The sequence below is a fragment of the Stenella coeruleoalba genome (assembly GCF_951394435.1).
Source record: "Stenella coeruleoalba genome assembly, chromosome: 6".
Classification (NCBI taxonomy): domain Eukaryota; kingdom Metazoa; phylum Chordata; class Mammalia; order Artiodactyla; family Delphinidae; genus Stenella; species Stenella coeruleoalba.
The window spans coordinates 44,550,287-44,574,634 of NC_137151.1; the positions used below are offsets into that span (position 1 = coordinate 44,550,287).

The 24,348-nt window shown below is 36.1% G+C and overlaps 1 long non-coding RNA gene across 1 annotated transcript; it reads left to right on the top strand.

Annotated features, from left to right (window-relative positions):
• Positions 1-7,689: 7,689 nt before the first annotated feature.
• Positions 7,690-24,320, top strand: LOC307187499. The gene is made up of 3 exons (XR_013828625.1): positions 7,690-8,121; positions 10,455-10,562; positions 23,683-24,320. It is a non-coding gene; the product is annotated as an uncharacterized lncRNA (long non-coding RNA).
• Positions 24,321-24,348: the final 28 nt, after the last annotated feature.

Genomic DNA, 24,348 nt, shown 5'->3' on the forward strand with positions numbered 1-24,348 from the left:
AATGTGCTGTACTGTGGCATGTGATTAAGAAGCCAGACCTTCAGGCAGCAGCTTTTAAAGCAGGCAAGTATACATAGTCCTATGGGACTGCAAGCGTATGCCCCACTGGCCACCATCTCCGGGTGTCCCCTGGGCAGCAGTCCCCAAAATTGGGGCTCCAGATGAGTGTGCAAGCTCCTGTCTGGGAGACACCTTCGAGCTTATAGTGAGGCAGAGGGAGAGCGCAAAGACGACATGCACTAGCCTACCTGCCCCGAGAGCACATCCACGTCCATAGCGCCCTAGACATGCCTGCCCCTCCGGCCAAAGCTCCAGGGCCAGCAAAGAGGCTGCCCTCGCAGAGAGCCTGGGAGGCGCCTCAGACCGCTGTCTGCGCCCTGCCCTGGGTGGCAGTCGGCACAGAACCATCTCACAGATTGCCACACTCCCATGGGACCCAGGAACGCAAGCCCTGCTGGCCATAGAGGAAGTAGCCCCCGGGCAGCAGCTGCAAAGATGGGGCACCAGGTGTGCATAGAAGCTCCAATCAGGGATCCCGGCCCCTGGAGGCGGTGGAAGGAGAAGAGTGAAGATGGCGGCCGCCAGTCTCCGCCGGAGAGCGCCAGCAGGCCCCCAAATGCCTGTCAGATCGGATGGCTGCCTCCAGCCAACACTCCAAACAAGCAAATGGGCCTCCTCCACACCAGGTTGGGGCACCCTGGATCCACGCTTTGCCCTGGGCCTTGGGGCTGGTGAGTCCCAGCAGGCGAGCCCTTTAAGAGCCCATGTCCCTATAGCCTCGTGGGGCTTGTGGACAGAGCCCTGCTGGTTTTCAAAGCTAGATGTTTTGGGGGCCCATCTCTCTCAGGTGCAGGTCTTAAAAGTGAGGGAGGCCCAATGTGGGGTTCAAACCTTTTGCTCCTCAGTGACCAGCTGTGGGTCTCCACACATGGGCGGGGGAGGTGGGCGTGGGGAGGTTTATGGCGAGACTGTGTCCCAGCCTCTCTTACCCACTCCGATGCGGACCTTCTCTCTCTCTCTGGATGCTAGGAGTGGCTCGGGCAGTTTTTAGGTTTTCTCTGAGGAACTTGTTCCATACGTAGCTGGAGACTTGGTGGTGTGCCTGTGGGAGGAGGTAAGTTCAGGGTCCTGTTAGGTTGCCATCTTTTTTTTTTTTTTTTTTGGCTGATGCGGCATATGGGATTTTAGTTCCCCCACCAGGGATAGAACCTGAGTCCTGGCCAGTGAGAGCACAGAGTCCTGACCACTAGACCACCAGGGAATTCACTTCGGTCGCCATCTTGAACCAGAAACTTTGGCTTATGGCTTTTTTCTCTCGTTTTAATCTTAGTGAGGACCCCCCAGACCTCTAATTCATTGTGTACATGTTATCCTCCAGTACTTCCATATTGTATTGTAATTAATTGTGTACCTAACTTTCTTCCCCACTAGACTGTGAACACATGAAAAGCAGTGTTGGAACCTCACCCATCTTTGTATCCCCAGAACATAGCTTTATGCCAAGTTCCTAAAAAAGAGTAGTAAATATTGGCTTAATGACTGGTTAAACACAGTTCCATTTATTGTTTTAATCAAAACCACATCATCTGTAAGTAATAATGATTATCAAAATGCACTGGGTAACTCAAATATGCATCACAGTCCTTATAAACATTTGGTTGTCAAAAGAAAAAAAATTAAACACATCTCCTGCTCTCAAAACAAACCATTACTTTAAAATGTCCCAATATTTAGGGCTGCCTTTGATTTGTATTACTTAATTTTGTTCAGTAAATTAATGGATATGTTTGTGACAATGATTCATTTTAGTTCATAATATTTTTTAAACCACTTACGTTGTGTTTCCCATATGTCAGGCACTGATCTGAGTATTTTATTAGTTGAATCCTCATAGCAATCCTACGAAGAAGGCACTACTATTATTATCCCTGTTTCACAGAGAGCAGTTCAGCAACTTGCCCAAGGTAACATCACTTTGAGTGGAACTACCACCATCTAAATGTCTGCAATCTGGACCTCACATCTATATTCTTAAACATCACACTATCATTTCTCTGTTTCATGGGGTCTGTATTTCACTTGTAATTCACAGAGCTCCAGGTTTTCTCCTAATATTTTTTGAGAATTCTTTCTCCACAGGAGCTTCCCTTCCCCCTCCTTTTGTGGACATTTAAAAAATAAGGTTCATTGACATATAATTTACAGTTAGTAAAATTTACCCTGTCTCAGTGTTCATTTCAATGAGTTTTGACACATGTATACAGTTGTGTAACTACTGCCACAAACAAGATATGAAACATTTCCATCATCACACAAATTTTCAAGTCCCTTTGCAGTCAGTCCCCAATCCCATCCTCATTCCTTGAAAACCACTGATCTGATCTGTTCCTATAGTTTGCCTTTTCCAGAATATCTTGTTAATGTAATTAATATTTCCTTTCCCCATTAATAGCCTTGGCACCCTTGCTGAAAATGATTTGACCATATATGTGAGGATTACTTCTGGGTTCTCTGTTCTATTCCATTGGTCTATACGTCTGTCTATTTATGCCAGTACCATATTGTGTTGATTACACGTTTTAGTTTTGTAGTAAGTTTTGAAATCAGGAAGTGTGGTACTTCCAACTTTGTTCTTTTTCAAAAGCGTTTTGGGTATTTGAAGTCCCTTGAGATTCTGTATAAATATTAAGATGGATTTTTCTATCTCTGGAAGAAAACGTCATGGGAATTTCAGTAGGGGTTGCTTGGAATGTATAGATTGCTCTGGGTAGTATTGATATCTTAACAATATTAAGTCTTCTAATCTAAAAATCAGAATGTCTTTTTTTTTAATTGGTGTCTTTAATTCTTTAAGCAGCATTTTGTAGTTTTAAGAGTCTTTTGCTTTGTGCCTTCTTGTTTATTCCTAAGTATTTTTTGATACTATTGTAAATGGAAATGTTTTTTCAATTTCCTTCTCATATTATTCATTATTTGTTTAAAGTGCAACTAATTTTTGTGTGTTGTTTTGTATCATGCAACTTTGCTGAATTCATTTATTAGCTCTAATTTGTGTGTGTGTGTGTGTGTGTGTGTGTGTGTGTGTGTGTGATCTTTACAGCTTTTTAAACATATAAGATCATGTCATCTGTGAGGAGCGATAATTTTACTTCTTTCTGTTTTGAAAGTTTTTTATTTTTTTTCTTGCCTGATTTTTCTGGCTAGCACTACATTGAATAGAAGTGTTGAAAGCAAGCATCCTTGCTTGCTTTCCTGATCTTAAAGGAAAAGTTTTCAGTATTTAAGAATGCACTTATAATCTTAGATGTTTTGTCCTAACCCTCTTATATATCCCCCCACTCTCTGCCAAAGATTAAAGAGTCCATCTGTCCCATCTCTCCTCAGAAAGGCTTGCCACCGTTTGGAGTTCAGTTCTCCTGGTTACTCTACAACCTCAAAAAACATAATAATTTTGTAGATTATTTGACATTTTCTCCTTGGTAGATGTTGAGGAACACTCTTTCGAAGCTTTCTATACCTTACTTGGAAGTAGAATCCCCTCCTTTTTTCCTGTTTTATCCTGAAAATTATCCAAATTGTAGTTGATTTAATTTTAGACTCAAACATGTCCTTGGGGTTAGCAGCATATCAAGGGTTGGCAGAAACATACTTTTCTGGCTTCATTATTCTAATTCATTCAAATTCAATCAGAGCAATCAGAGTTATTTTCTCCCCTCTTCTGAGCCTTGTTCTTTTAAAACTAATCTCAACCAAAAATAAACTTGAGATAGAGGTAATGTAGAAATTATACTTTTGTTGCCCTCTCTGCCTAATTCTAATTATTTCCCTGATAGAAAATACAGTCTTCCCTTATTAGGTTATAAATGAGATATAGACTGTATTGAAATGGTCTTTTGGCTCTATATCTTATAATAGAAAAACAATTGAGTTGAAAATAATTTAAACAGTTTTTGAACTCTTTATTTTTTTATTAGGAAGAACATCAGAAATAGCACTAAAAGTTTAGTATAAGATTAGTAGCTGGGCTTCCCTGGTGGCGCAGTGGTTGAGAGTCCTCCTGCCGATGTAGGGGACGCGGGTTCGTGCCCCGGTCCGGGAAGATCCCACATGCCGCAGAGCGGTTAGGCCCGTGAGCCATGGCCGCTGAGCCTGCGCGTCCGGAGCCTGTGCTCCGCAACGGGAGAGGCCACAACAGTGAGATTAAAATCATTGTATACATAGTTCCATATGACTTCTTGTATGCCTCAGGGTTTTCAATTGCTTCGACACAATTATGATTCACTCACTTGCTCTAACTAAATTCAAGCACATACAGTGAAAACATCCTCTGGACGGCTAATTTAATAAGGAGTTTCAAGTTTTTTAAGACAGAACAACTATGAGGATATCACTTGGCTTACTGTGAACACTATATATATGTAGATATATAGTACCCTATGGACATTATCACAGACAATAAGTAAACAAGTCACACAGAGATTAAAGCAAGGAGTTGTTTAGACCTACAGGATTAAAATGAAAAATCTTTCTTTTCCTTTATTATATTCTAAATTAATTAATTTTTATTTTGTTATCTAAACTTATCTCTCCCCTTAAACAGTAAAGTAAAACAAAAGTCACAATCAATTCAGTTTTACTCTACAAGTCATTTTTTATTCAGCAAAGAGTTCCTGAGCATCTATTTTGTGTGAGTCAGCACTCTGTTAGGTATTGGGGATTTAACTATGAACAAGGCAATGTAGTGCCTGACTCCCAAACTTCATTTAGAGTAGTAAAAATAAACAAGAAATTAATATGAATTTAAATGGTTATTGAATCAGAAGAGGGGGAAAAGGATTTTGTAGGTGACAACATGGTAATTCAATTTATTCTAGGGATTTTGGAAAAATCATGTTAGTGTTTGACAAGTTGCAGACTTGCTATTCTGAATGTTTACAACAGTGCACATCACATGGGAAACACCCAAAAATACTTATAGAATTAAAATGCAAAGCTATTGATTTGCTGGAGGTCAACTGACCTACAAGTTTTGTTCAGTCATTAAATAGGATGGTTTTGCTGCAACATTTACCTGCATTTAGTAAATATGACCTAGTTCCTAGACTGCAGAACAAGTCAAATGAGGATTCTTTTCAGGCATCTTTCCCAGCATTACATTTGAGGTAGAGGGGCCACTGGGAATCTTGCAAGGCATGCGTGAAGAGTGAAAAGTTCCAGAGTAAGTACTTTGACCTCTGCACTCTCTTTCAACAAGTCTTATAACAAAACAGAATTACTTAGAATCAAAAGGTAACCATTTACATGTAGTAGGAAATCCATGGTGTCTGTAACTATAGCATAACAAAATATGATTGCCCAAAATATGAACCCAAAATATGATTGCCCAAAATATGAACCCAAAATATGATTGCAATAATAAAATCTAGACTTTCTGTATAACACATACATCATTTAGGGGACTGATTTTCAAAATATGGCCCATGAATCACCGATAGTCTTAGAAATCACATCATGAGGTTCCCAGCTGGCTTATTGTGTTCAGAAGAAAATAAACATCAATAATTGTTTTTGTTTACGTACATTTTATAAATTTGAAAAGCAAGATTGTTTTTCATATTCATGGAAACTTCTATATTTTTAAATAATTATTTTAATCTTAATATTTCTCATGAGCTAGTCAGTGTGTCTCAACTAACATTCAAGTAATAGAAAAAATTTCCGTAACATTTTATTTGTTGTAGTTTTAAATTTGCATTTTCTGTTATTCTTATTGTGCTTCATTGTATCTGCAATTCATTAAAATAGATCAAGAATTTAAAAGTGGTTCATTAAGGCAAATAGTAATTAATTTAATAAATATCTGAAGGTTGAATTTTATTAGAAAGTTGATCAGTTTGCTCTTCCTTGACTTTAAGACCAATGTATCACCAATTACAAATTCATATAATAGTGACAGAAAGTCATAGACGATTTTGCAGTGTTTTGAGTAAAGTACAGGGCCGTCTCTAATAATTCAAACTATTTTAGAAAATAGGCACCAAGTAAAAAATTTCATTGAATTGATTATCTTCACCTCATAAGAAAAAAAAAAAAATCACACAACTAGAAAGATATCAGCCAACATTATCAATGAGATGTGAAAATTCACTCTAAAAAAGAAAGCAAACCAAACCATCAATTTTTAATCAGATTATTATATTAGACACTGCATGATATCAATGTGTTTTAATAGAGATTACCAATTAAATTCAACTATTTGTTTTAGCAGTTTGCTTTGTAGTGGAACAAATTTTCTGATGTTCAGTCTGTATGAGGAGAAAGGCTCAACTACTTTTTGTGCTGTACATCAGACAACCATTCTGCAAGAGAAATAATAATTTAGTTTACAGTACTTTCTGAGCTGTTACATAGACTGGGAAAAGTGTTGGGTTCATTACTGAAGGAATAGCAGCTATGTACATACCTGAATATCAATCCACATTCTGTTTTTGCTTAATTTTTAATAATGTATTGAGGTGAAATTCATATAACATAAAATTAACCATTAATAGTGAAAAACTGAGCAGCATTTGGTACTTTCAGAATGTTGTACATACACCATTTCTATCTAGTTTCAAAACATTTCTCTTACTCTAAATAAAGTCCTTCACTCATTAAGCAATCACATGCCCCCCCCAACCCCTGTAACCGATAAATCTGTTCTCTGTTTCTATGAATTTATCAATTCTGAACATAATATAACTGGAATCATATGATATGTGACCTTTTGTGTTTGGCTTTTTTCATTTAGCAAAATATTTTGGAGGTTCATCCATGTTGCACTTCATTCCATTTTATGGCCAAATAAATTCCAATGTATGTACCACATTCATTTATCCATTTGTCCATTGACAGACATTTGGACTATTGTAAATAGTGCCACTCTGAACATGCATGTACACGTTTGAGTACCTGTTTTTAATTCTTTTGTGTAAACACTCAGGAGTGAAATTGAAGTGGAATTGTGGGGTCATATGGTGATTCTATGTTTAATTTTTTGAGGATCTGCCAAACTGTTTTCCACAGTAGCTGGACCATTTGGCATTTCCACTAGCAATGTGTGAGAGTTCCATTGCTCATTTTATATTTTTAACATAGCTACCCTTGTATGTGTGAAGTGGTATCTAATTGTATTTTGATTTGCATTTTACTAATGCTTAATCAGCTGAGCATCTTTTCATGTGTTTTTTAGAGATTTGTATATGTTCTTTGGGGAAATGTCTATTCAATCTGTTGCCTGTTTTTTAATTGATATGTCTTTTTTGTTGTTAAGTTGGAGGAGTTCTTTTTATATTCTAGATTATAAACTATTATCAGATATATAATTTGCAAATATTTTCTCCCATTCTGTAGGCTGAATGAGTTCTGAGTTAGGCAAAAGAGAGACAAGTGCTTTGCATTAATCCTTCAGGTAGCCCCCAAACAAGTTAGAACCAATCTATACAATAATGTCCAAATAAGGCCTGTTCTGCTCCCTTTGGAACCAGGGGCAAGGGCACCTTAGTCTAAGTGGGCCTTCCTTAAATTAATGTTGCATAACACCTGACATATGATAGGTAATAGATAAACATTTTTATTGAATTAGCTTAATGTATCACTGCTATCATTCTATCAAATCCTGTTTATAACACCCCCAATTTTTCTTGACAACCTGTACTTCACCTTACCTCTACATCCCTAACCAAAGGCACTGTTATTTTGAGCTTAAACTACTACAATTTTTTTTTTATAACTGGAAACTTGACCCACTAGATCCATTCACCACACAACTATTAAAATGATTCTTTTTTATAACACAGCTCTGACCTTTTTTCAAACAACTGAGTATGTTTCCCTATCTCCTAGTATAAAGTACAACACTCTCAACATTCTCAAAATGATCTTACAAGACACCTGAATTATCTCACCTAACCTTCCTCTTTATTTCCAGGTTTTTGCCAAAATAACTCACAAAAGCCAAGATACACTGGGCTTCATTCACTTCTGGAAATTGCCAAGATTTTTCTGGTTTCACCAGAACCACACTACAGTATATATAGCCATGCAAGTTAGTGTACTGCATAATTCTGGGAAGAGTACCAGGTAAATAGAACTTCCTCAGCCAATACCTACTTGCATCCTTGCCTTAGAGTTGTGTGTGTGGAGATGATGACCTACCATATGTTATATTCTCTATATGATATTTCCATGGACCCTTCTCCCTTTATTTAAGTGTCTGCACTTATTCTTCAATTCTCAGCTTAAGTGTGACTCAATCGGGTGCTTAATAAGATTCTTTTGAATAAATGAACCAACAATCATATATAGAGAGTTTTCCAGTTAATAAAACTCTTGTCATAGACACAATTTAGTTAGCTCTTCTCAACAAGTTTATGTGATTATTTATGATTTTAATTTTATCCTTATCTATAAATGAGAAATTGAAGTTCAGTAAGTTTGTGGTATCCCACATCACTGACAGTAGGTGAAGGTACAGAACACATAATCATTAAGTGTTCCAATTCTAAATGGTTAGTTTTTTCCCACCAAACCAAGATGATTTTTGCTTGCTTATATGTAATATTATTCCACAGTAGCATTCTTTGTAAGATTATTGTTTCCCCAAAAGAATTATATGTTTCTTGAGAATGTGCATCGTGCCATCTTTTAATTTAGTGATAGTAATTATAGTTAATGTTTTAACATTAGTAATACCATTATGTAATAACTTAGAAAACAATTCAAAACAAGAAATCTCTTCTATCAATATTTTTGATGGTTTCATTTAAAAACATTGACCACAGTAGTCAATCTAATGTGATGAAGTAATATAAAGTAATGATAAAGTAATATAGGATAATAAAGTAATATAGGATACACAAAAAATAATTTCTTGAAAACACTATAGAAATGTACTACATAGTTTTAGTAGTCAGGCAAGTTTTAAACACATAACCAATGCAAATAAGTTAATCAAGTTTTAATGACACAGCCGAAGCTTTTTGTTCACATCATATGTTGTATGAGTTGTCTTCTGATGGGATCATGGAACATTATTGAGAACACCAGCTAATTTCTTGTATATGAACTCAATTCACATGAAATTAACACCAAAGTGTAATTCCACCAATTTTTAAGAGTGTACTTTGTGTTTGTTAGTAGTGGTTAATGGATTATTTATATATAAAATACTAATGTAAAACATTGAAATTCTGAAAATACATGACCATTAAAGAAAACTGAGTCCCTTTTCATGAAGGCCCTAAACTTGTTACATCAGTAATTGAACCACTAGATATAGTGTTTTCAGCAAAACTGGATTTTCCACCTTATATCTAGGTTATTGGTTTTCAGGAATTTGCATTGTGATATATGCAAAGAATTCAATAAGTTGCAGTCTCTGCTGGTCACCCAACTTTCATGTTTAGAATTCATTTAGAGAGGTTAGTCTTTCTCTGTGTAAACATAGCAATATTGTCATGGTATTCATGCACCTTAGTACAGGCATCCTGAAGTTGTTCCCTTGGTGTCTTTGTGTCTAAGCTTTCCACTGATTTCTCTCCTGAAACAACAATGTTCTAATTGATTCCAGTATTCATATCACTGCTGACTTCTTATCTCTTCATTACAAACATGAAAAATAAAAATAAAAAAGCACATCAAATTACTTGTCATCTATTTTAGTTCTGCCAAGAACAAATGCTTTATTTTCATGGAACAGCATAAAGTATCCGTGGTAGAATACTTAAAACCAAAATGCAGTGGCTTAACATAAAGTTTTCAGATATTTAATCAAACATCTAGATTAAAAAAATATATTCTCACTGACTACCAAAGACAAGATTCTTATTACCTATCCTTGAGAAAATGGAATATTTGAGAAAATTATATGGTGTGTTTCACTATTGTACCTGTCACACACTTTTAATTAAAAATGTATTGATGCATGACTAAACTGTGAAAAACAGACCCATTTTAGTTCAATTGCAGTAATGTACATATAACCCAGTGGAGTAAGCCCATGTAATTATAACAGCAAGACAGCTCAGGCACAGTGAGCCTCTCACACCTCAATCTCAAAGCAGATGTAGATGCTGGGTGCCAAATATCACAAATCTTTGTGGACTCAGCATCAGTGAATTTACTAATCTAGTCTAAATACCTGTAATGAAGCCATTTTGCTAATCTATGGTAAATTAAATATGTATAGAAATGAATGCTGAATAATGAGTAACTTTCCTTTTATTCCCCCCTAGTATAGAATGTCAGAATTCACTAAAACTATCGACTCTGACTATCTGTAATGTCAGTGGCTGAAACTAAATGCAACATTTGCATATTTCAAATAGTGATAGATGCTTGGTACCCTGTGTTTGGAAACTGGACCTAAAATATTCTTTTTATGTTAACTGATTTTTTCTTTTTTTTTTTTTTAGTAATTTTACCCATAAAAACATAACACAATCAAGCTGAAGAAATGGAAATCAGAGACTAATGTTTGACGTACTAGCCTTCATCGAACAGTTTTGAAATAGTCACAAAGGGTAAGATGCTTTAGAAATCTCTGAAATCATAACCCAGTAAAGAAAACCCTAAAATAAAAAATCGTGCCAGTTTGATAGTTCTTTTCTTTTTTCTTTTTCTTTTTGTGGTACGCGTGCCTTTCAGTGTTGTGGCCTCTCCCGTTGCGGAGCACAGGCTCCGGACGCGCAGGCTCAGCGGCCATGGCTCACGGGCCTAGCCGCTCCGCGGCATGTGGGATCTTCCCGGACTGGGGCATGAACTCGTATCTCCTGCATTGGCAGGCGGACTCTCAACCACTGCGCCACCAGGGAAGCCTAGTTCTTTTCATTTTAAAATCAACTCTAACAGTTGCATTTTTAATAATGGAGTAACACAATTAATTAGGCCAGTAATCACTAATTTATAATTATGAGAATCCACTATCCATGTGTTACACTGAACAGTGGGAAAAAGCAGAAAACACTTTATTTAGTTCTTTAGAGGAGAGACTTCACATTAGGAGTTTCCACAGATGGTATCTCAGTTAATCCTAAGGACACTTTTGAGAAGTAGGAATTGTTTTACTGATGAGATAACTGCCACTATAATAGATGAACTGAATTTTTTACCACACCTGGTGAGTGACAGATTCAAACTTCTTATCCTCTCAAAACAAAATCTGGTTTCTTCCTCACCATTGTGATTAATTGGTGTTCCTACACTCAAGTAAATTAACAGTTAAAAAAGGGGAGCTGTCTTTAAGACAGCTTTAAGAAGGCCCTGGGCCCTTCTTAAAGCTTTAGTGGGCCTTTAAGAAGGCCCACTAACTTATGTGACCCTAATATTCTCCATGTGTTTGCATACTTCACCTTATTTTATTATCTTAAGGTTTTAGAGTTAACAGTGCAATCTTCATCTTCAAATAAGGAAATGGACTGAAAGAGATTATCTTGTCATCCAGAACTACTAATATGGGAGGCTTATTTCAAATTCAGGTCTCCCCAGTTTTCATTTCAAACTCAGTCTCCCCAGTTTTCAAAGTCCTGTTTTTTTCTGGAATTAATATATAGAAATGGCTTAAGTGGGAGATAAGTATGAGCATCCTACCATTCTGATTTTGGGAATTAAAGTTTAGGTTGAATTATCTAGACGTGGACAACTAATTGAAGGTTCTTAGGTTGGAGAATAATATTCACTGATATCTCACTGTAAAGAATCAAGGTAATTATAGGCATATATCTGGCAGCAACATAAAACTTGATTTAAAAAGGGAGAGAATTGGCATGGGGTAATGAAGTAAAAACTTCTGATGGCCCGAGAAATTGTGCAGTGGAGAAGTGAAAGCTGGGGTGGGGGTGATTGTTGAGGAGGTAGAACTGATTGGATCATTCTGACCCATTTAATGGCTGAGCAATATTTCAAACCTCGTTGAAAAGACACCGAGGCAAAAATATGGCACCAAGAAGGAAAAGCAGGAATGGGAAAATAAAATAAAACATCAATTTTGAGCATAATGAATTTGAGTCCTTATCTTGTGTGGGAATATAGGATTTCGTTAATGAAAGGCCAGAGCAAGATATAATGATCAATAAGTATGAATCAATTTGTATGAATCTGAGGGCCCAACCTGTTGTTTGACAAGAAATGGGAAAGATAGATGTGGACTTAGCTTTGGGGAAGATCTCTTTTTATTGGAAGGAAGAACAGTTCCATGAGTGTTCATAATCTTGGTGGAGAATCAAGAAAGGCAACATTAAGAATATCAAGAGATGAGAAAGTTTCATTTCAAACAAGCAATGGTAGAGCACTCAATTTATGCCAGGCTATAGTCTTATCTCAAGGAACCAGGAATTACAAGGGAGCTTCTATATTTTCTTCCACAAAAAAATATAGTTTGATGGCAGTGAAAAAACACATAGATTGATGGGATATTGTAACATAGACTTTTTGAAATGTTGCAGTTTTGAAGGGAGAAACTGGAAGTGCCTCCTCTTTCATGCCCTCAGACTTCCAACATGATAGTTTCCCCTGGTATCACAGATATCAAATGCTCTTTCTACATCTCCTTCATTAAAATCATTCGTCCGTTCATTCATTTGCTTATACATTTGTTAATTAAGCATATACTTTCTGGTAAAGTACATACTAGATACTGTGTAGAATCATAAAAAAAATAGAGAGAAAACGCTTGGCCTCAGAGAGGATTAAAATAACTCTTTCTCTTGGGGGCTTCCCTGGTGGCGCAGTGGTTGGGAGTCCGCCTGCCGATGCAGGGTATGCAGGTTCGTGCCCCGGTCCGGGAAGATCCCGCATGCCGCAGAGCGCGGCTGGGCCCGTGAGTCATGGCCGCTGAGCCTGCGCGTCCAGAGCCTGTGCTCCGCGGCGGGAGGGGCCGCGGCAGTGAGAGTCCCGCGTACCGCAAAAAAATAAAAAATAACTCTTTCTCATAAATGTGTGCCGTGGAAGAACAGGATGGCAGATCCATGGTACTTTATAATCTAATGACATAAAACTGCTGTGGGAAACCCAAAGCAAAGAAGCAGTGATTTTGAAGATGTTGCTATATTCTCATTTCTTTTTACTGTGAGACTGCAGTCAAGCTCAGTAGGGTCTTATTTTTCCTCTGATTCTGCCAAGACTATTTCTTTAGCTGTGGTTTCGCTGTTTGGGGACAATGGAGATTTTATTCATTCAGTCATTCACATGTAATATGCTACAATTTGTCCTTAAACTCTGTGCCCTCCATCTAAGAGTCTGCTCAGTTTTATGGAAGGCAAGATAAAAGAGTGAGATTATTCATTCCTCTAGTAATAGGATTTATTGAACAGATTAAGCAGCCATTTACTTATTCATTTCCCTGAACTCAGGGCTTCTGGAAGAATTAAAAGTTGTTTTTTTTCAAGGAGAAAGAGTAAAACACTTGGCTTTATCCTGAAAGCATACCTCATGAATCTCTAGATAATGTAATAGAAGAGATATGAGTAAAAATTTCCAAACTGATACTATTTTGGTTATTATACTCACTGGTTTTTGTAGTCTGCCTTAGAAACAATTACTTTGGAAGAGGTTTTATCAACAAATTGCAACTTCAAACATCATCACAGTAATCAGTTTCTTCATCTGGAGAAATCAGATCAGCTGGGTTTCTTAGCACGCCAGTGGAATTAAAGGATGGGGCTGCCCCTTTTCCAAAGTGAATTGCCTCTCTAAGGATACGTGGAACCACTTTTGTTTGTAACTCCTGTGACCACTATTATTCATTTTCACTTATACAAATTATTCAGTAAAAGGGAGACAGCATATATGAATAGTGAACTTTCAACGTAGTGTGCTGGAAGAGATTTATTGCTAGGAAGAGTTGAGTTCTAGGAATGCTGAGAGCCACAGGGCAATGCAGATGCAGGCAGAAGGATTCAATCACAGTTTCAGGTGCCTTCCTTCACAAAGCTGTTGATGACTGGGCATCCCCATAGAAGCCGTCTGTTCAACATCTTGAGAGAACATGTGGCATTCAGAGGGACATGCTTAAGATAGGAAGTGTTGTTGAGCAGCCCCTTTCCTCCTTACTATTTCATCCATTTCTCATCGCTACTGTTTCAAAAACTGCAGGTTCACTTGGCCTCCCCAGCCAATTTTCAACATGCCAGCATTTTGGAAACATTCATAGATCTCTAAACCCACCTATAGGTAGTTTTGCTCTAATGTAGATCCAAAAAAACTCTTAAGCAGTGTTCCTAAAGTCTCATGCAAATAATTACACACTACTATATATGAAAGGGATAACTAACAAGGACCTACTGTATAGCACAGGGAGCTCTACTCGATACTCTGTAATGACCTATATGGAAAAAGAATCTAAAAACGAGTGGATATATGTATATGTATAACTGATTCACTTTGCTGTACAGCAGAAACTAATACAACATTGTAAATCAACTATACTCCAATTAAAAATTTTAAAAAATAATTAACAGAATCCAACGAGTTGTTTGGCATGTCTTTAATGTTCAGGTTGTGTTTCATTGAAAATAAGTATTTAAAAATACAGAAAACCTTACATGGACCAACATAAAGCTCATCATGCATATCTGTTACCAAAAGATGTTAGGAAGCATGCTTCTTGAGTTCTGCTTCCCAAGGTATTATATTCCTAACGTTGCTCTAGTGGAAAGCGAAATATAAACTTCATCAGCTTCTTCATTTAGGAATCATGAATCAAAAGAATAAAAAACTTAGAGCAATTTCTAACTATGAATAAAAACTAGAAACACACATATAAAGATATAATACACATAATGTAGTATAGTTATATGATTATAGTTCTACAATTACAATAAATAAATGTGCATGCTAATACATATTATATGTAAGCATATGTAATGTAAATATATAGTGTATAATTGCTATTAGGTCTACTTGTCATATTAAAGTTCAGCTTATTTAATCATATTCAGTGGTCATGAAATGTGTAGTATAATTTTAAATACCTGCTGATTTGTATTTCTTAGGACAAACTTTATTACTATCTCATGCAAAGCATGGCTTTTTGTCTGGTTTCTCATGAATTTTTTTTTTTTTTAATATACGGCTCCTTTCCAAAGCACCTGCTTTTTTTTTTTTAATATTTATTTATTTATTTAGTTAGTTAGTTTTTGGCTGCGTTGGGTCTTCGTTCCTGTACGCGGGCTTTCCCTAGTTGCAGTGAGTGGGGGCTACTCTTCATTGTGGTGCATAGGCTTCTTACTGTGGTGGCTTCTCCTGTTGTGGAGCACAGGCTCTAGGCTCGTGGGCTTCAGTAGTTGTGGCTCGCGGGCTCTAGAGCGCAGGCTCAGTAGTTGCGGCACACGGGCTTAGTTTCTCTGCGGCATGTGGGATCTTCCCGGACCAGGGATCGAACCCATGTCCCCTGCATTGGCAAGCAGATTATTAACCACTGCACCTTCAGGAAAGTCCTCATGAATTCTTAAGCTGTATTTACAGAATATTTATCCTGATACTTTTCACTTATCTTCAACAGATCAGAAGCCTCTATTGCAATCCCTTGAGAAAATTTTCATGTTTCCTTCACTAAGCATAGTAAATGGATTCATTCTGCTAAAAAAAAAAAAAAAAAGCTGTCAACTTTATCAATGAACCTTAAATTTATAAGATGTTTTTCCCTATTTTTGTTGGGTGTGAGTCAAAAACAAACCATTTGAGACACTTCTCCAATTACTCATTTAGAACAAACAAAAAATACAGTGTGAGCAACTTATTATTGAATTTCTTTAGTTTAAGGCAATCTCTGAGTATGCATCCAGTACTTTCCTGGCCATCTTTGCCTGTTATTTGCTCAAGCAGTGGTGAATTGGAAGCATGGTCTTTTGATATGTAAATATAATCACTCTTTTTCTTAGAGTATAAACTTTACAAAGAGGCTATGAATATACACTGTCAGGATTTATCACCTACAACCAAGTACCAAATAGAGCTAAGCCTTGAATTTTTAACTTTCAAGTGCCAAATCTTCAAACTCATGTATTAATTGTCAGGGCCCCAACAGTTGCTGCCCCGTTAATGAGATCAAATTCTCCATGGTTCAAGTCTTGCTCAAAATGGAAAAGCTTTATAGTACTAACAGGTTTGGGCATATGTAAATGTGTTCTCCAGTTGTCAGCCTGTCTTTCAATCTTACTTTAGGAATAAGTCACTCTTTCCACAAGCTTCTGTGACTTTCCTGTTTCTGTCACTTCTCACTTGTTAACCAGAAGAAATCCATCCTGCTGTCATGGGTAAAACATTCTTTATCTGTCTCAAAACAGCTTTCCCTATTATTTGCATTTTCAAACCTTTTTCTAAACACTTCCATGCAATTACTTAGCTGTTTTCAAAAAAGTGTGCATTGGGGGACACCTTCATTGAACCAGCAGTAGTAGCAGTAAACGTCTTTTTCTTCAGAGAATTTGCAAGTTCAAAACCTCATAGTATACATGGAGAGTTTAGATTATAATTTTTCAATATTCCTTACTGTACATTTATCAAAAATGAATTTCATCTGCCACTGGGCTGCCCAATTCTCCAGTATGATTAGAGCCATCTGGAATATCTCCCAAAAGTCATTAGTTTTTAACTAACCCAAATAGTTTTGTGTTGTCAGAATATTTCACCATCTCTCTGTTTATGTTGTCTTCTTCATCATTAGCAAATACATTGAAAGACATAGGTCCCAACACCAAAAGCCACAATTCCAACTTTCAGCTCCTTACACTGAGGAGTATACATCTATTACTGAACATGGTTCTGATCTCTTAGTCGTTTCCGCAAAACATATATATTCTGATTCATTACCATGACATCTTCTGCAGATTAGTAAGAACTGGACAATTAGTATGATGGTAAAGAAAGCAATGTTTTATTTCCTACCAACTTTTTGGTAATTAGAAATCAGGAAACTGAGGACACAGTGGAAAGAGAAAGAGAAAATTTGGAAAATATTTACCAAATAATACTTGGTAGTATTTCACAAGGTCAAGTCTTTTGTAATGTCAAACAGCACAAGAGAATGCACCATGCGCTTCTCACCTCTAACAGCATGGCCTTCTATAAAAACTTTAAGGTTCTGCTTAGTTATGACTTTGACTTTGGTTTGGGTTGTAGATTAAGTCATCTAAGCTGTGTTTATATTTCTTTTAGTATACGGTTGAACAATGCAGGGGGTTAGGGACCCCAACTCTCTGTGCAGTCAAAAATCCATGTATAACTTCATTTTATTTTATTTTTTTGGCTGGGCAGCGCAGCATGCGGGATCTTAGTTCCCCAACCAATGGAAGCATGGAATCTTAACCACTGGATCACCAGGGAAGTCCAAAAATCCACGTATAACTTTATAGTTGGCCCTCCGTACCTGCAGTTCAGCATCTGAGTGTTCATCGAACTAGGGGTTTTGTAGTACATTAGTCTTTATTGAATACTTACTAATTTATTGAATGTTATTTATTGAGTAGTACATTAGTAAGTATTTATTGAAGATATCCATGTATATAACTGGACTCAAGCGGTTCGAACCGATGTTGTTCAAGGGTCAACTGTATTTGTGATAATGTTAGCCCAGGATATTATCATATTAGCTATTAAATTGTGATAAAATATGTAACTATTAAATAGGATGTAATAGTGTAATTACATTATTATTATATTAAAAATACACCTATATCACTAGCATAATACCATAAAGGAGGGGGAGGGGATAATTGAGTAATTATTTAAATCACCACTTAATTTCATTGAGCTCATTTTGAAAGGATAAAATTTCTGACTTAATTTACATAAATATTTTGGTTCTTTTATTTTTCATAATTTATTTGAAAAATAATAAATTGTTACAGTTTTCACTGTATTTACAAAGTACAGTATTATAATATTATCACTTTTCTTTCTTTTTTTTTTTCCATAATTGTCATTTTCAGTGATAGGCAGATATAAACAAGTTTTTAAAATTACTTATAGCTCCACCTGCAGCATTTGGTTGTGTCAGGATTCATTCTCCTTTCCTTAAATTTTAAAACTTTTTTTAAATTAATTTTTATTGGAGTATAGATGATTTACATTTATTATGACTTTTCTTGGATTATGTTTTTCTATATTTTAGGAAAAATATAATTGACTAATAACAGGCAAAGTTTTGCAAACACTGTATCAATCCAAAAAATATACGTGTATATATCTTTGTGTGTGTGTGTATGTATGTAATATTTACATGTGATATTCAACAGTGAGAGTTCACACATTTTGGATAACTCACACCTCTATGGAATCCAGGCCATATGGGCACTCCCGTGTAATGGGAAAATCTAAAAATCAAATGCTTACATGCCTTTTATATTCCAGTTAGCAAACTGTTTTGCACTAGGAATCAAAATGTTATATACCCCTTTGAACATACTCTTTCCTGTCACTCATTATTTACTATAGTATATGTTTAAGAACTGATGTCCAACTATCATGTAAAAACATTCATAGATAAAAGATTTAAGTAGTTTGTGAAATATTAAATACACACAAATTAATAATTGGTTAACAACATGATTTTGCTTTTTAAAGAACTATCATCCAATAAAAAAAGAGAAATAAAAAGTAAAACTAAACATCAAACCAGCAGTGCCTTAGGAGGAGATTTCCTTGTTTAGAAGTCTAAATATAGTTTAGTTGGATTTACAAAAGGAGAGCTTTAAAAGTGCTAATAATATGCCACTTATTGACATGCACAGTTTAGTCAGATTTTTTCATTTTCATATGCATTCTGATTTCCAGCACATCCAATATTCACTGCTAACCTGTTGTCTTTACCTCCTTAATTATAAATCTTTGCAATTAAAAAGCCAACCTTTACAATCATTAATTTAAATAAATTTAACTAACCAATGCTCCTGAACTGGAAGGCTTAGAATTCCAAAAACAATTTTTCAGACTACTTTTGATAGTGATGAGTATTATAATAATGAATGCTTAAAGATTCCTTTTCCCACCTCACATATTTCCAAAAATTTAATGTATGTTGTAGCATTTGTTCTTCCTGTTAAATGAGTATGCTATGCTATGTTACTTGCCTTTGACCACATGGAAGGTTCAATAGTTTAGTCATTTAGATAAACAGTATCTCCTGTATGTTATAAAGAAATTAAGTCTTTCCTTCCAGAGGAACACCATAGATGACTTGAAAATTGCATGAATTTATCTTTTAAAACAGCGTATTTGGATTAAACTTCCTATGGTCAAGTTTCTTAATTTGTTAAATAGTGAGAATAATCCATGCATTACCATATTATCAGGGATTATCAGTTAATGTGAGGATTATATAAGAATACATACATATATATTATTCTCCTCTTCCCAAAGGGTAAAACATTAATATTTTACCAAGCTATCATAAATTTTTTTTCTCTCGTAGGAACCTTTGAGAATATGGGTGAAATTACTGAGTGAGAACTTAGTTGACTGGAACCCAGTTAACCAAAATCTGTTTACATCAACTGAACTTTCATGCCCTTTATTTCTAATGTTGCTATGAATAAGACTTGTCATAATATACAAAATATTCTAGGCTCTTTCATAATGTATATATTCAGCTCAGTCATCTATACCAGCGGTCTCCAACCTTTTTGGCACCAGGGACCGGTTTCATGGAAGACAATTTTTCCACAGACTGGGGTGTGGGGAGATGGTTCAGGCAGTAATGCGAGTGATGGGGAGCGAGGGGGAGCAGCAGATGAAGCTTCGCTCACTCACCTGCCACTCACCTCCTGCTGTTGTGGCCCAGTTCCTAACAGGGGGTCCAGAGTCCCAGGGGTTGGGGACCCCTGATCTATATCTTCTTCATACTTTATGGTGAATATTAGAAAAGTTCAATTACATTTAGCTTACATAGTTCATACGTTAGGAAAATATACATATAATACAATGGCAGAGATTGTTGTTAACATTTTTGATAAATATAATAAGAAGATTTTTAAATAAACAGATTTTCTACCTAAAAATTCAATTAGCCACACCTTTTCTCCTTCCATCTGGTTAGTAGCTTATTTTTTGGTGCTAGGCATGTGCTTTTAGCTGTGTTAGAATTGAATCTTTATCAACTAATGTAAGCAGCTGGATTTCCTAGAACTTGAAGTCCTTATTTGTCCTCATTAGTGAAAAAATGTTAAAAACACCCACTGTTTTACATTTGCTTGGTAAATTTATGCTTTTATCCCCACTGGGGATTATCCAAATATAATTTTTATTTTTTTTACCCCAACTTTAATTTAGAAATATTTCCAACTCCACAAAAGTACTCTTTTCTTAGGTTCACCAACTGTTAACCTTTTATAACATTTGTTGAAACATTTGAGAGTTAAAGACATGGTGTAATTTTACCCCTTAATATTTAACCATATATCTCCTAAGAATAATAGTATTATCCTATATGAACAGAGTGAAATTTTCACACTAAGGAAAGTTAACATTAATACATACTAGTTTCTAATGTATAGTCAACATTTAAAATTTCCTAATTGTCCAATAATGCCTTTTTCAACTGTTCTTTTTTTCCTTTTTGTTTTTCTCCTCCTTCTTCTTCTTCAGTCAAGGATCCAAAAGTATGTCATTTTTTAAAAAATTAGCTATCATTTCTTTTATGTTAGAAGCTAAAGAAGTGCTCAAAAACCAATTAATCATGCTAAAAAACATAGAAGCCGTCCAGAAAGGACTTTTTTTCATTGGCCAAATTAAGACAACTTGTCATAAAATAAATATTGACAGAAATGGATTATAAAATGTTGGTTAAGCAAATGGTCCATGAGTCCTTACTGATACTAAAATCAAATCATTAAAATGGGTGACTTGATATGCAGGGCTTTACCTAACAGAATACTGTCTACTAATATATGCAGAAGAAATAATAAAGATTGAAAATGATCACCTTACCACACATATAGAAATTTTTACTGTAAATGAAAATTGCCAATGGATGCTAAAATTGTTGGTGAAAGACTGTTAGAGAGCAGAATATTCAGACAGTCTCAGTGTATCACCCCACAGATTATGTATTAGCACAAAAAGAGAAAAGAATTAGTGAATGGAGAAATTTTGTGGATTACCTGAGCCAAATGATTTAACTTACATCAACAATAAGTTAAATCAAACTGACATAATATGCCCCGATGTGCAAGGACATAACAATTTTATAGGAGATTCATGAAAGAACTACAATCTATTTTGCAATTTACACTAGCATAACAGAGTCCAAGAAGTTTATCAGAGATGGTATAACCTGCTGATTTAACTTATTATGATCATTTTGTTTACATGGCATGTATATCTTGTCTTGATTCATAATTGAAGAGAAATAAAACCTCTCTCTAGTTGAATATCTGACTCTCTGACTGAAAGGTTTAGCAAAATATTTAGATATTTCTGAGTATGCAGATGTTCCCTATGGGAAAGCAATCCAGGTATGACTCAAATTTTCAATTTCCCTGGATTGTTATTTTTTTAAAGCTTCAAATACATAAAGTTAGCAAGTTATGTGATTTTTGAAATCAGTTTACCTTCTCACATAGAAGTATAGAAACTTATGATTTTGAATCCTAAGCAATGGATGAGTGACAGGATGCTTACCAGTTTGTTTTATCATACCCGGCTATTTGCATATTAACTTTTTAAAAGATACTTGAAAAATAAATTGGTGTAATAAGCAGATATGTCTCTTTGCTTTTAAAACACATTGACTAGAGACAACTATAATCACATAATACACATTTACTACAGGAAGAAAATTCACACAGTTTCATAATAGTCATCAAGGCATTTAAATTTTGGTTTCATCTGCCTTTAAAGGACTTATTTTGTAGATACTCTTTTTTTTTTAATTGGAAAAAAAATATTAAAGTCTCCCTTTTCCCAGGTTTCTTCAGTACTTTGACAGCTTAAATACAAAAAAATATTTTTTCATGGCAAAAAGACCATGTAACCCCATGAAAACGAGGGTTTATGATGGCCTTCAGCAACAGGACTATGCGTGGTGCCTCTATAATTTTATTTGATCCAGCCAAAACAGCTTAAGTTATATAACGGACATTCCCTTCAAATGTCCTTTCTTTGCAGGCTTGCACATGTATTGTTTTATATATGCCAATGTCAGCCTTTGTGATACAATGCTGCCAAAAATACTGTTTGATGAATGCTAATAAATTCAAATGCCTAATATTACCCTGTAGTTTTTAAGGTTGGGGGTGGGAAAGAACAAAAGCCAAGTCTAAATAAATTATAGTCTACATTTGACACTGAAATTTGGGCCAAGTACTCAAGGCTTCAAAAGATGGAATCTGTCCAGTCAGAATACCTTCTTCTCTCCCTGTCCATGTTAATAATCAATGGGACCGCTTAATATAAAAGCCTTTATAGCACATACCAGCAAATATGGGATCATATGTTATAACACAATAATCTATACAGTTAATGGACTTGGAGAATTTAGCAAAATTCCATGACACGTCGGAATGCATATTATAGCTATGTTTCTTACAAATGAAACTTGTAGTACATGATCTTGATTCTGAAATATTCATTTATTCTGGCAATAGAATTCTATCAAGGCTTTGCTCTTGATGAAGAGGGTAGAATTTTCCACTCTCTATTTGCTGTCAGTTAATTATATAAGATTATTATAAATCATTATCCATGTGAAAAAAGCCACATACTACATCACTAGTAACATGGTGAGTAACTATTGCTACTCTCCTCAGAGCATTTCATATCAGAATAGTCTGGCATTTTTTTCCTATTTTATTTTATTTTAAACAATTTATTTGAGCAAAAATCCACTTGAGTCAGGCAGCAGCCAATCTACCAGATAGAAAGGAGCTCTGAAGAGCTGAACAAAATGAGAGTTTCTACAGGCAGAGGGAAGTGGGAACTAGGAAGTTATACTATACAAAAAAAGTAGGTTGGTTATTACAGAGTTGCTTTCCTTTAGGGGATGGCAAGGGTATCTCAGGCAGATTACCTAATTAGGGCTGATCAGGTGATTTTGATTGAATGAGTTAAGATTCCATTTCCTGGAGAGCTGAAACTGTAATTAAGTTTTAAGTCTTGGACAATTAAGTGTGGCTTAGCATAAGTGTCTCCATTTTGGGCCTGTTTTCTTGTTTTGAACACATCCTATTTATTTTCCTCAGAAACTTGGTGATCACCCCTTACAACTTGTTACCATGAAGAATTAGGTTGATGGATATAGCTGTCTTGGGTGGTTTTCCTTTGCTGCTGTAGACCTGTTTTCGTAGCAGTCCGTTCCTTTTAATGGAAGGACCAATAGGGTGTTTTTTGGAAGTTGGCCTAGGTGAGGGTAGAACAGAGAGGGAGCCAGGCTGTGGATCCCCACAGCTGCCAAAATAAAGGCTCTTCTAATCTCCAGGGAGAACACTTGCGTTTATTCCTGGGTAAAGCTGCCTTGGACATTTTTGTTACATGTGTATTTTTTTTTTCCAGCATCTGATAAAAAGTCCAGAGTTCCCTTAAGCTTCGCTCTTTTATCTTGGGCTTGACAACCCCCACTGGTTTGCTACACAGAAAAACCACTTTCTTTTGAGAGTAGTTCTCAAGTTTTACTTAAAAAGTTAAGGCTTTTCTTTACTCTACAAAACCCAGGAATACGGAGAGGCAGCACCCAGGTGGCCAGCTGTCATGAATCAAGGTTGGCCCGTGGTGCCCGAGATCCACACCTGCACCTTATATTGGAGGCGTCTCTGCTTCAGTTTGTTCCGAGCTCTTTCAGGAAGAACCAGGCTTTACGCTGCTCTCTTGGGTGAGTGTTTCCACTGTTTTTATTTTTTCGGTCAGTCTGTTTTTCAGTATCTTGGACTGTAGTTTTTCCATTTCATGTTTTCCAACTGTGTTATGGCTTTTCTGCTTCCCTTTATGTTTTCTTTTTGCTCTTTCATCGGGACCTTAAGAGATATGGAAGGTAAGCAGACATACCGGTTGTCTTTCTTCGGTTCACAATATTTATATGGTACCTTTTTTAGGGAAAAAAAGCAAACTAAAACACGAGAAAAATCTCATTAATCATGCTGATACAGTTTTGCGAAGTGTTCATAAAGTGTTTTAGAATTTAGAGAAATATTTAGCTACTGGAACCTTGTGAAATACGAGTCTTTTTTTTTTTTTTCCCCGGTACGCCGGCCTCTCATTGTTGCGGCCTCTCCCGTTGCGGAGCGCAGGCTCCGGACGCGCAGGCTCAGCGGCCATGGCTCACGGGCCCAGCCGCTTCTCGGCATGTGGGATCTTCCCAGACCGGGGCACGAACCCGTATCC